This window comes from Oncorhynchus gorbuscha, linkage group LG10 (genome assembly GCF_021184085.1).
Source record: "Oncorhynchus gorbuscha isolate QuinsamMale2020 ecotype Even-year linkage group LG10, OgorEven_v1.0, whole genome shotgun sequence".
NCBI lineage: Eukaryota > Metazoa > Chordata > Actinopteri > Salmoniformes > Salmonidae > Oncorhynchus > Oncorhynchus gorbuscha.
Window position 1 is genome coordinate 3,228,277 of NC_060182.1, and position 12,697 is coordinate 3,240,973.

Sequence of the window (12,697 nt, forward strand, 5' to 3'; positions counted from 1 at the left end):
TTATGTTATTATGATTAAGAGGAGTATTGTTCTGAATGGCATTGAAGACAGGTGGTACAGAGGCTGACTGATGACTCTGGGCTGTCATGTGGTTGTATGTGTATTAGTCAATACACCTGTAATAGTCAATACACCTGTAGTAGTCAATACACCTGTAGTAGTTAATACACCTGTAGTAGTCTATACACCTGTAGTAGTCAATACACCTGTAGTAGTTAATACACCTATAGTAGTCAATACACCTGTAGTAGTTAATACACCTGTAGTAGTCTATACACCTGTAGTAGTCAATACACCTGTAGTAGTTAATACACCTGTAGTAGTCAATACACCTGTAGTAGTCAATACACCTGTAGTAGTCAACACACCTGTAGTAGTCAATACACATGTAGTAGTCAATACACCTGTAGTAGTATATACACCTGTAGTAGTCAATACACCTGTAGTAGTCAATACACCTGTCGTAGTCAATATACCTGTAGTAGTCTATACACCTGTATTAGTCAATACACCTGTAGTAGTCAATACACCTGTAGTAGTCAATACTCCTGTAGTAGTCAATACACCTGTAGTAGTCAATACACCTGTAGTAGTCTATACACCTGTAGTAGTCAATACACCTGTAGTAGTTAATACACCTGTAGTAGTCAATACACCTGTAGTAGTTAATACACCTGTAGTAGTCTATACACCTGTAGTAGTCAATACACCTGTAGTAGTTAATACACCTGTAGTAGTCAATACACCTGTAGTAGTCAATACACCTGTAGTAGTCAACACACCTGTAGTAGTCAATACACATGTAGTAGTCAATACACCTGTAGTAGTATATACACCTGTAGTAGTCAATACACCTGTAGTAGTCAATACACCTGTCGTAGTCAATATACCTGTAGTAGTCTATACACCTGTATTAGTCAATACACCTGTAGTAGTCAATACACCTGTAGTAGTCAATACTCCTGTAGTAGTCAATACACCTGAGAGTGACCCTAGTAGTCAATACTCCTGTAGTAGTCAATACACCTGTAATAGTCAACACACCTGTAGTAGTCAATACACCTGTAGTAGTCAATACACCTGTATTAAAGGCAGATCAATACACCTGTAGTAGTCAATACAACTGTAGTAGTCAATACACCTGTCGAGTCAATATACCTGATAGTAGTCTATACACCTGTATTAGTCAATACACCTGTAGTAGTCAATACTCCTGTAGTAGTCAATACACCTGTAGTAGTCAATACACCTGTATTAGAATATACACATGTTTTAGTATATACACCTGTATTAGTCAATACACCTGTAGTAGTCAATACACCTGTAGTAGTCAATACACCTGTAGTAGTCAATACACCTGTATTAGAATATACACATGTTTTAGTATATACACCTGTATTAGTCAATACACCTGTAGTAGTCAATACACCTGTAGTAGTCAATACTCCTGTATTAGAATATACACATGTTTTAGTATATACACCTGTATTAGTCAATACACCTGTAGTAGTCTATACACCTGTAGTAGTCAATACTCCTGTATTAGAATATACACATGTTTTAGTATATACACCTGTATTAGTCAATACACATGTTTTAGTATATACACCTGTAGTAGTCAATACACCTGTATTAGTCAATACACCTGTAGTAGTCTATACACCTGTAGTAGTCTATACACCTGTAGTAGTCAATACACCTGTATTAGTCAATACACCTGTAGTAGTCAATACACCTGTAGTAGTCAATACACCTGTAGTAGTCTATACACCTGTAGTAGTCACACCCCTGTATTAGAACATTTAAATCATTTAGCAGACGCTCTTATCCAGAGCGACTTACAAATAAAGGTGCATTCACCTTATGACATCCAGTAGAACAGTCACTTTACAATAGTGCATCTAAATCTTAAAGGGGGGAGTGAGAAGGATTACTTATCCTATCCTAGGTATTCCTTAAAGAGGTGGGGTTTCAGGTGTCTCCGGAAGGTGGTGATTGACTCCGATGTCCTGGCACCCCAGTGAGGGAGTTTGTTCCACCATTGGGGGAGTGACCAGAGCAGATAACAGTTTTGACTGGAATATACACATGTTTTAGTATATACACCTGTATTAGTCAATACACCTGTAGTAGTCAATACACCTGTAGTAGTCAATACACCTGTAGTAGTCTATACACCTGTAGTAGTCTATACACCTGTAGTAGTCTATACACCTGTAGTAGTCAATATACCTGTAGTAGTCTATACTCCTGTATTAGAATAGTAGTATATACACCTGTAGTAGTCAATACACCTGTCGTAGTCAATATACCTGTAGTAGTCTATACACCTGTATTAGTCCTGTACAGTATATCACAGTTTCACACTGTTGAGTTTGTTAAATCATATGTAATAATAACATCTCTCTTCTTCTAATGATCTTTCATTCGGCTGACCCTATGACTCTGATAATAAAGGCAGATTGGGGGTGTCCCATTCCCAATCACTAAAGACCAATGACAATCCCTCTGACTACCACACATACTCTCTCTGCAGTAACATCCTTTTACTGCACTAATGGTTGTGTTTCTGCTGACTTCAGCACACTGAGACACCCACTGTTTACGGTTCCATGTGAAGTCACAGCAAAGATCTTAAAGTGGAAGGGGATAGTCAACTCTCACCATGGAGCCGTCTGCTGCTGCCTGACCTGGAGAGGGCCTGAGGGAATGAGTGGTGTTTTCAGTTAACCTCCTCAGGACCATGAGGACCATGAGAGTGACCCTATGACTCTGATAATAAAGGCAGATTCAGGACACCCCAGGACCATGAGAGTGACCCTATGACTCTGATAATAAAGGCAGATTCAGGACACCCCAGGGCCATGAGAGTGACCCTATGACTCTGATAATAAAGGCAGATTCAGGACACCCCAGGGCCATGAGAGTGACCCTATAACTCTGATAATAAAGGCAGATTCAGGACACCCCAGGACCATGAGAGTGACCCTATAACTCTGATAATAAAGGCAGATTCAGGACACCCCAGGGCCATGAGAGTGACCCTATGACTCTGATAATAAAGGCAGATTCAGGACACCCCAGGACCATGAGAGTGACCCTATGACTCTGATAATAAAGGCAGATTCAAGACACCCCAGGGCCATGAGAGTGACCCTATGACTCTGATAATAAAGGCAGATTCAGGACACCCCAGGACCATGAGAGTGACCCTATGACTCTGATAATAAAGGCAGATTCAGGACACCCCAGGACCATGAGAGTGACCCTATAACTCTGATAATAAAGGCAGATTCAGGACACCCCAGGACCATGAGAGTGACCCTATGACTCTGATAATAAAGGCAGATTCAGGACACCCCAGGACCATGAGAGTGACCCTATAACTCTGATAATAAAGGCAGATTCAGGACACCCCAGGGCCATGAGAGTGACCCTATGACTCTGATAATAAAGGACACCCCAGGACCATGAGAGTGACCCTATAACTCTGATAATAAAGGCAGATTCAGGACACCCCAGGGCCATGAGAGTGACCCTATGACTCTGATAATAAAGGCAGATTCAGGACACCCCAGGGCCATGAGAGTGACCCTATGACTCTGATAATAAAGGCAGATTCAGGACACCCCAGGGCCATGAGAGTGACCCTATGACTCTGATAATAAAGGGAGATTCAGGACACCCCAGGACCATGAGAGTGACCCTATGACTCTGATAATAAAGGACACCCCAGGACCGTGAGAGTGACCCTATGACTCTGATAATAAAGGGAGATTCAGGACACCCCAGGGCCATGAGAGTGACCCTATGACTCTGATAATAAAGGACACCCCAGGACCGTGAGAGTGACCCTATGACTCTGATAATAAAGGGAGATTCAGGACACCCCAGGGCCATGAGAGTGACCCTATGACTCTGATAATAAAGGCAGATTCAGGACACCCCAGGACCATGAGAGTGACTCTATGACTCTGATAATAAAGGCAGATTCAGGACACCCCAGGGCCATGAGAGTGACCCTATGACTCTGATAATAAAGGCAGATTCAGGACACCCCAGGACCATGAGAGTGACTCTATGACTCTGATAATAAAGGCAGATAAAGGACATCATAACCACTACACACACAAAGGTGTGTGAGACCCTGGTCTAAAGTAGTGCCCTATGTCCCCTAGTGAGAGAGAGAGGAATATAGAATATGATATTATATAATAGGCAATTTCAGGACACCCCAGCATGATATATATAGAATATAGAGGCATGATATATAAAACATAGAAGCATGATATATATAGAATATAGAGGCATGATATATAAAACACCCCAGAAGCATGATATATATAGAATATAGAGGCATGATATATAAAACAGATTCAGAAGCATGATATATAGACTGATAGTAGCATGACCACAGAATCAATACACATATGGATCTGATAATAAAGGCAGATAAACATCAAAATTCCCAATGCAAAGTTACACCTCACATTTATATTTTTGAGTTATTACATAAAACTGATTAGATAATCAGAAGAATGCCAAAGAGTTATGACTCTGATAAAAAGGACCAGGGGGAGAGTGACCCTATGATGTAATATATAGGACCTGGCAAGCCAGTCTATTCCCTGATCATGTAGAGTGACCAACACTAAATAAAGGCTTTAAATGTGACCCTAACTTCAAATTCAACACAAATTGTTTGCACTCATCACAACTGGTTTCATCAATCAACTTGCAAGGTTGTTAGCCCTACCATCCTGCTAATGTAATAAAGGCACCCTACCATCCTGCTAATGTTAGCTCTAGGACCATCCTGCTAATGTTAGCACCTAGGACCATCCTGACTAATGTAATAAAGCTCCCCACCATCCTGCTAATGATAATAAAGCCCTACCATCCTGCTAATGATAATAGCTCTACACATCCTGCTAATGATAATAAAGGCAGATTCAGGACTAGGACCATCCTGCTAATGTTGATAATAAAGCACCCCAGGACCATCCTGAGTGACCCTAATGATTAGCTCTACCATCCTGAGAGTGACCCTAATGATAATAGGACACCCCAGGACCATCCTGCTAATGTTAGCTCTACCATCCTGAAGTGACCCTACCATCTGAATTAGCACCCCAGGGCCATGAGAGTGCTAATGTTAAAGCTCTACCCCCCCGTGAGAGTGACTAATGTTACTCTAATGTTAGCTCTACCATCCTGCTAAATAAAGTTAGCCCTACCATCCTGCTAATAAAGGACACCCCAGCTCTGACCATCCTGCTAATGTTAGCTGATCCTGCTAATGTTAGCTCCCCAGGGCCATCCTGCTCTGAATGTTAGCTCTAGGACCATCCTGCTAAATAAAGTTCAGGACTCTAGGGCCATCCTGACTAATGATAATAAAGCACCCCAGGGCCATCCCTATGACTAATGTTCAGCACCCCAGGGCCATCCTGCTAATGTTCAGCTCCCCAGGGCCATCCTGCTAATGTTCAGCACTAGGACCATCCTGCTAATAAAGTTAGCTCTAGGGCCATGAGAGTGACCTGACTCTGATATAAAGTTAAAGGACATCATAACCATCCTGCTAAAGGTAGCCCTGGTCTAAAGTCCTATGTCCCCTAGTGAGAGAGAGAGAGAATATAGAATATGATATCCTATAGAATTTCGAAGCATAATATATAGAATATAGAGGCATGATATATAAAACATCCATGATATATATAGAATATAGAGGCATGATATAAAACATAGAAGCATGACCTGAATCAATAATGGATTGCATTAGCTCATCAAAATTCCCAATGCAAAGTTACACCTCACATTTATATTTTTGAGTTATTACATAAAACTGATTAGAATTCATGCCTGTCGGGAAAAATAATGTTAGCCAGTCTATTCCCTGATAATGTAAGCACCATCCTGCTAATGTTAGCCCTACAGTGATGTAATATATAGGACAAGCCAGTCTATTCCTGATAATGTAAGCACCAACACTAATAAAAATGTGTAACCTTGTTTGCACTCATCACAACTGGTTTCATCAATCAACTTGCAAGGTTGTTAGCCCTACCATCCTGCTAATGTTAGCCCTACCATCCTGCTAATGTTAGCCCTACCATCCTGCTAATGTTAGCCCTACCATCCTGCTAATGTTAGCTCTACCATCCTGCTAATGTTAGCCCTACCATCCTGCTAATGTTAGCTCTACCATCCTGCTAATGTTAGCTCTACCATCCTGCTAATGTTAGCCCTACCATCCTGCTAATGTTAGCTCTACCATCCTGCTAATGTTAGCCCTACCATCCTGCTAATGTTAGCTCTACCATCCTGCTAATGTTAGCCCTACCATCCTGCTAATGTTAGCTCTACCATCCTGCTAATGTTAGCTCTACCATCCTGCTAATGTTAGCTCTACCATCCTGCTAATGTTAGCTCTACCATCCTGCTAACGTTAGCCCTACTACCCTGCTAATGTTAGCTCTACCATCCTGCTAATGTTAGCTCTACCATCCTGCTAATGTTAGCTCTACCATCCTGCTAATGTTAGCTCTACCATCCTGCTAATGTTAACCCTACCATCCTGCTAATGTTAGCTCTACCATCCTGCTAATGTTAGCTCTACTATCCTGCTAATGTTAGCCCTACCATCCTGCTAATGTTAGCCCTAAAATCCTGCTAATGTTAGCCCTACCATCCTGCTAATGTTAGCTCTACCATCCTGCTAATGTTACCTCTACCATCCTGCTAATGTTAGCCCTACCATCCTGCTAACGTTAGCTCTACCATCCTGCTAACGTTAACCCTACCATCCTGCTAATGTTAGCCCTACCATCCTGCTAACGTTACCCCTACTACCCTGCTAATGTTAGCCCTACCATACTGCTAATGTTAGCCCTAAAACCCTGCTAATGTTAGCCTAAAATCCTGCTAATGTTAGCTCTACCATCCTTCTAATGTTAGCCTACTACCCTGCTAATGTTAGCTCTACCATCCTGCTAATGTTAGCCCTACCATCCTGCTAATGTTAGCCCTACCATCCTGCTAACGTTACCCCTACTACCCTGCTAATGTTAGCCCTACCATACTGCTAATGTTAGCCCTAAAACCCTGCTAATGTTAGCCCTAAAACCCTGCTAATGTTAGCTCTACTACCCTGCTAACGTTAGCCCTACTATCCTGCTAATGTTAGCCCTACCATCCTGCTAATGTTAGCCCTACCATCCTGCTAATGTTAGCCCTACTACCCTGCTAACGTTAGCTCTACTACCCTGCTAATGTTAGCCCTACCATCCTGCTAACGTTAGCCCTACCATCCTGCTAACGTTAGCCCTACCATCCTGCTAACATTAACCCTAATACCCTGCTAACGTTAGCCCTACTACCCTGCTAATGTTAGCCCTACCATCCTGCTAACGTTAGAACTGCGTGACACAGCCAGTTGTTATCAACACCTAGCTTACGGCTACATTAAAGTAAACCAACATACATGACGCCATCTAACCAGTTGTCAAAGAATATTGGCTATATTATTGAAAGTTTCCAGTGTTGCAGGACAATGTGGACCGCGCTGACTTTCAATGAAGCAACTGCTAGCTTGCGGAGGACTACAGGAGCGAAGTGGCTACTCTTAGTAAGCAAGTAGCAAACCTACACAAACTACCGGGGAATCCACACCCACTTACATTTTATTTTTCTTTCACCAGATTCCGCTCTGGTCTGATGGAAGTGTTGCTGCCGCGTCGGCTCTCCACAGAGTTTCATCCCTGAAGGGGTCTCCCCATTCCCTGGAGGATGGAGCTGTTCTCGACCCAACCAACCAGCCATGGAGATACCTCACTCGCCATGGAAGTCGAAGAAAGCGTCCTCTGGCAACGGGAGTCTCCATGGAGATGTTGAGGCCGGACCTGACACAGACCAGAAACGTCTTTTCCACCCTGGAACCAGAGGTTCCGGCGCCTTCTTCCTCGGGGGCTTCCCATTCATCCTCTGTTCTGACTCCCTCTCCGTTGGCTTCTACCTCGGGTTCAGATCCTCAGAGCTCCCACCCTCATCAAACCCACATCATTGCATAGTGCAAAAAATACACGAGAGTTCAGGGACCTTGCTTTAAATGAACAAAGTTAACCATTTTCACTGTAGTGTTCAAAACGTCTTTCCAGCTGCCAGGCATTCCCTTGGCAGCAAGAGCCTCTAGGTGGATGCTGCAGTGTACCCAAGAGCCTCTCGGTGGATGCTGCAGTGTACCCAAGAGCCTCTAGGTGGATGCTGCAGTGTACCCAAGAGCCTCTGGGTGGATGCTGCAGTGTCCCAAGAGCTTTTGGTGGATGCAGCAGATACCAACATGAGCAGCAGCTGGATGCTGCAGTGTACATAGAGCCTCTAGTGGATGCTGAGAGAGTAACAGAGTTCTATGTGGATTGGATGAGTAACCAGAGCCTCTATGGATTGGATGAGTAACAGGCCTCTATGTGATTGCAGTGTAACAGGCCTCTATGTGGATGCTGCAGTGTACCCAGAGCCTCATGGTGGATGCTGCAGTGTAACAGGTTCAAGAGCCTCTCGTGGATGCTGCAGTGTTAATTATTTGACCTCTAGGTGGATGCTGCATTTGACATTGTGCCTTGTTATTCCGCAGAACACTGAGCCTTTTATTGGATGGCAGTGGAACGAAGAGCTCTAGGTGGATGAGAAAATAAAAGAGCCTCTAATTGTGGATGCCCAGTGTGAAAAGCCTATAGGTGGATGCTGCAGTGTGAATCACATGAGCCTCTGGGTGGCTGCTGCAGTGTACCCAAGAGCCTTTGGGAATACTGCAGTGTACCCAAGAGCCTCTAGGTGGATGCTGCAGTGTTGGCCCTGGAGCTGTCCACACTTTCAAGACTGGATGCTGCAGTGACCCAAGAGCCTCTAGGTGGATGCTGCAGTGTGACAATGAGCCTCTAGGTGGATGCTAGCAGTGTACCCAAGAGCCTCTAGGTGGATGCTGCAGTGTACCCAATTGAGCCTTAATGTATACCCCTAATTGCAAAAAACATCTGTTGAATGCTGCAGTGTACCCAAGAGCCCTCGGTGGATGCTGCAGTTACACTGAGCACTGAGGTGGATGTGCAGTGTACCCAAGAGCCTCTCGGTGGATGCTGCAGTGTCAACCTCTAGGTGGATGCATAACAGTGTACCCAAAGCCTCTCGGTGGATGCTGCAGTGTCAATCAAGAGCCTCTAGGTGGATGCTGCAGTGAAAGAGCCTCATTGGATGCTGCAGAAACAAGAGCAACATTTCAATTGGATGCTGAAGACGTACCCAAGAGCCTCTCGGTGGATGCTGCAGTGACCCAAGAGCCTACTAGGTGGATGCTGCATTGACAAAGCCTCTAGGTGGATGCTGCAGTGTACCCAAGAGCAGGTGGATGCTGCAGTGTGAGGCCAAGAGCCTCTAGGTGGATGCTGCAGTGTACCCAAGAGCCTCTAGGTGGATGCTGCAGTGTACCCAAGAGCCTCTAGGTGGATGCTGCAGGTACCCAAGAGCCTCTAGGTGGATGCTGCAGTGTACCCAAGAGCCTCTAGGTGGATGCTGCAGTGTACCCAAGAGCCTCTAGGTGGATGCTTCAGTAACCCAAGAGCCTCAACAAGGTGGATGCTGCAGTGTTTCTACCCAAGAACCTCTATGGATGCTGCAGTGTCCCAAGAGCCTCTAGTGGATGCTGCAGTGTAACAAGAGCCTCTCATGCTGACAGGTCCTAAGGCTCTAGGTGGATGCTGCAGTGTCCTACAGAGCCTCTCGTGGATGCTGCAGTGTTAACAAGAGCCTCTCAATGCAAGACAGTGTACCCAGAGCCTCTCGGTGGATGCTGTAGTGTAACAAGCCTCTCAAGGTGGATGCTGTAGTGTCTCTACCCAAGAGCCTCTAGGTGGATGCTGCAGTGTCCCAAGAGCCTCTGGGTGGATGCTGCAGTGTACCCAAGAGCCTCTGGGTGGATGCTGCAGTGTCCCAAGAGCCTCTGGGTGGATGCTGCAGTGTACCCAAGAGCCTCTAGGTGGATGCTGCAGGTCCCAAGAGCCTCTAGGTGGATGCTGCAGTGTACCCAAGAGCCTCTGGGTGGATGCTGACAGGTCCTAAGAGCCTCTAGGTGGATGCTGCAGTGTACCCAAGACCTCAACAGTGGATGCTGCAGTGTTTCTACCAAGAGCCACTAGGTGGATGCTGCAGTGTCCCAAGAGCCTCTAGGTGGATGCTGCAGTGTACCCAAGAGCCTCCGGTGGATGCTGCAGTGTACCCAAGAGCCTCTGGGTGGATGCTGCAGTGTACCCAAGAGCCTCTGGGTGGATGCTGCAGTGTAACCAAGAGCCTCTGGGTGGATGCTGCAGTGCCCAAGTGGTGTCTAGCAACTGCTTGCACAACACCACTCCACTATGTCTCCCTGTCATGGCTTTTGCGCCATCAGTACAGATACCAACAAGGCAGCAGCTCGCTACATACGGACCGTTAGTGGAATTCCCTTGAGAGAGTAACAGGTTCATGTGATTGGATGAGTAACAGGTTCATGTGATTGGATGAGTAACAGGTTCATGTGATTGGATGAGTAACAGGTTCATGTGATTGGATGAGTAACAGGTTCATGTGATTGGATGAGTAACAGGTTCATGTGATTGGATGAGTAACAGGTTCATGTGATTGGATGAGTAACAGGTTCATGTGATTGGATGAGTAACAGGTTCATGTGATTGGATGAGTAACAGGTTCATGTGATTGGATGAGTAACAGGTTCATGTGATTGGATGAGTAACAGGTTCATGTGATTGGATGAGTAACAGGTTCATGTGATTGGATGAGTAACAGGTTCATGTGATTGGATGAGTAACAGGTTCATGTGATTGGATGAGTAACAGGTTCATGTGATTGGATGAGTAACAGGTTCATGTGATTGGATGAGTAACAGGTTCATGTGATTGGATGAGTAACAGGTTCATGTGATTGGATGAGTAACAGACCCTTCATGTGATTGGATGAGTAACAGGTTCATGTGATTGGATGAGTAACAGGTTCATGTGATTGGATGAGTAACAGGTTCATGTGATTGGATGAGTAACAGGTTCATGTGATTGGATGAGTAACAGGTTCATGTGATTGGATGAGTAACAGGTTAATGTGATTGGATGTTAATTATTTGACTAGGCTTCCTGTATTTGACATTGTGTTGTTATTCACGCAGAACACTGGATGGTTTTATTTTAGGCAGTGGAACGTTTACTCAGGCGAGAAGAGAAAAGAAAAATTCCCAATTGTATAGCCCCGTTGAAAAATATAATTGGACTGTTTGAAAATGTGAATCACATGTTTTTGTTTAACAACACTATCAACAAGGCATTGTCCGTACCCCAGTTTGGGAATACCTGCTCTACAGGAACAACAGGAGTCCATCCAAATCAGCTTGGCTCCTGGACTCCTGTCCACACATTTCAAGACTTCATTAAAACAATGACCCAAGACCAGCTCCGCTAATCCCTACCATTGTGACAATGAGCCGTCATGATCCTAGGAGCGTTGGCAAACACAATGTAAGTAACTTAATGTATGTACCCCTAATTGCACCTTCAAACATCTGTTTATCCTACAGCTATTGTAAGCAGTAATCATGTTTCTACCTTCTTAACAACACTATCAACAAGGCAGGTCCTACAGGCCCTAGTTTCTACCTTCTTAACAACACTATCAACAAGACAGGTCCTAGGTCCTAGTTTCTACCTTCTTAACAACACTATCAACAAGGCAGGTCCTACAGGCCCTAGTTTCTACCTTCTTAACAACACTATCAACAAGGCAGGTCCTACAGGCCCTAGTTTCTATCTTCATAACAACACTATCAACAAGGCAGGTCCTACAGGCCCTAGTTTCTATCTTCATAACAACACTATCAACAAGGCAGGTCCTTACAGGCCTTGTCGCCCCCTGGACTGTTTGCAGTTATAGGTAACCAGATCGTGACTGGTTATAGTTATAGGTAACCAGATCACTGGTTACAGTTATAGGTAACCAGATCGGACTGGTTATATTATATAACCAGATCGTGACTGGTTACAGTTATAGGTAACAGATCGTGACTGGTTACAGTTATAGGTAACCAGATCGTGACTGGTTATAGTTATAGGTAACCAGATCGTGACTGGTTATAGTTATAGGTAACCAGATCGTGACTGGTTATAGTTATAGGTAACCAGATCGTGACTGGTTATAGTTATAGGTAACCAGATCGTGACTGGTTATAGTTATAGGTAACCAGATCGTGACTGGTTACAGTTATAGGTAACCAGATCGTGACTACAACTTAAGTTACTAAGTCTTTGACAACACTCTGTTGTTGTTATGTTGGTGATTTTAAAACTCTTCTTCTACCCTTTAAAAATATGACTTCCCACTATTGGCTCACACATAAACAGTTCAGAACCATGGACAGCAGCACCCTGGTCAGGCAGTGGGGAAATTCATTATTAAACGGAAACAAGTATCAGAAAGATACCAGCTTAGTAAAGGCAGAAAATAGTTTCCAAAAACAAATGTGTATCATCTACCTCTCCTCCACGTCTAAGAACCATAAACAAAGACATGTGTATTTGATTATTTGTATTTATCTACAAGTCTATGTATGATCCAGTCCGATGGTCGTGGCAACTCGTGTTGTGTGTATTTAGCTTATCACATG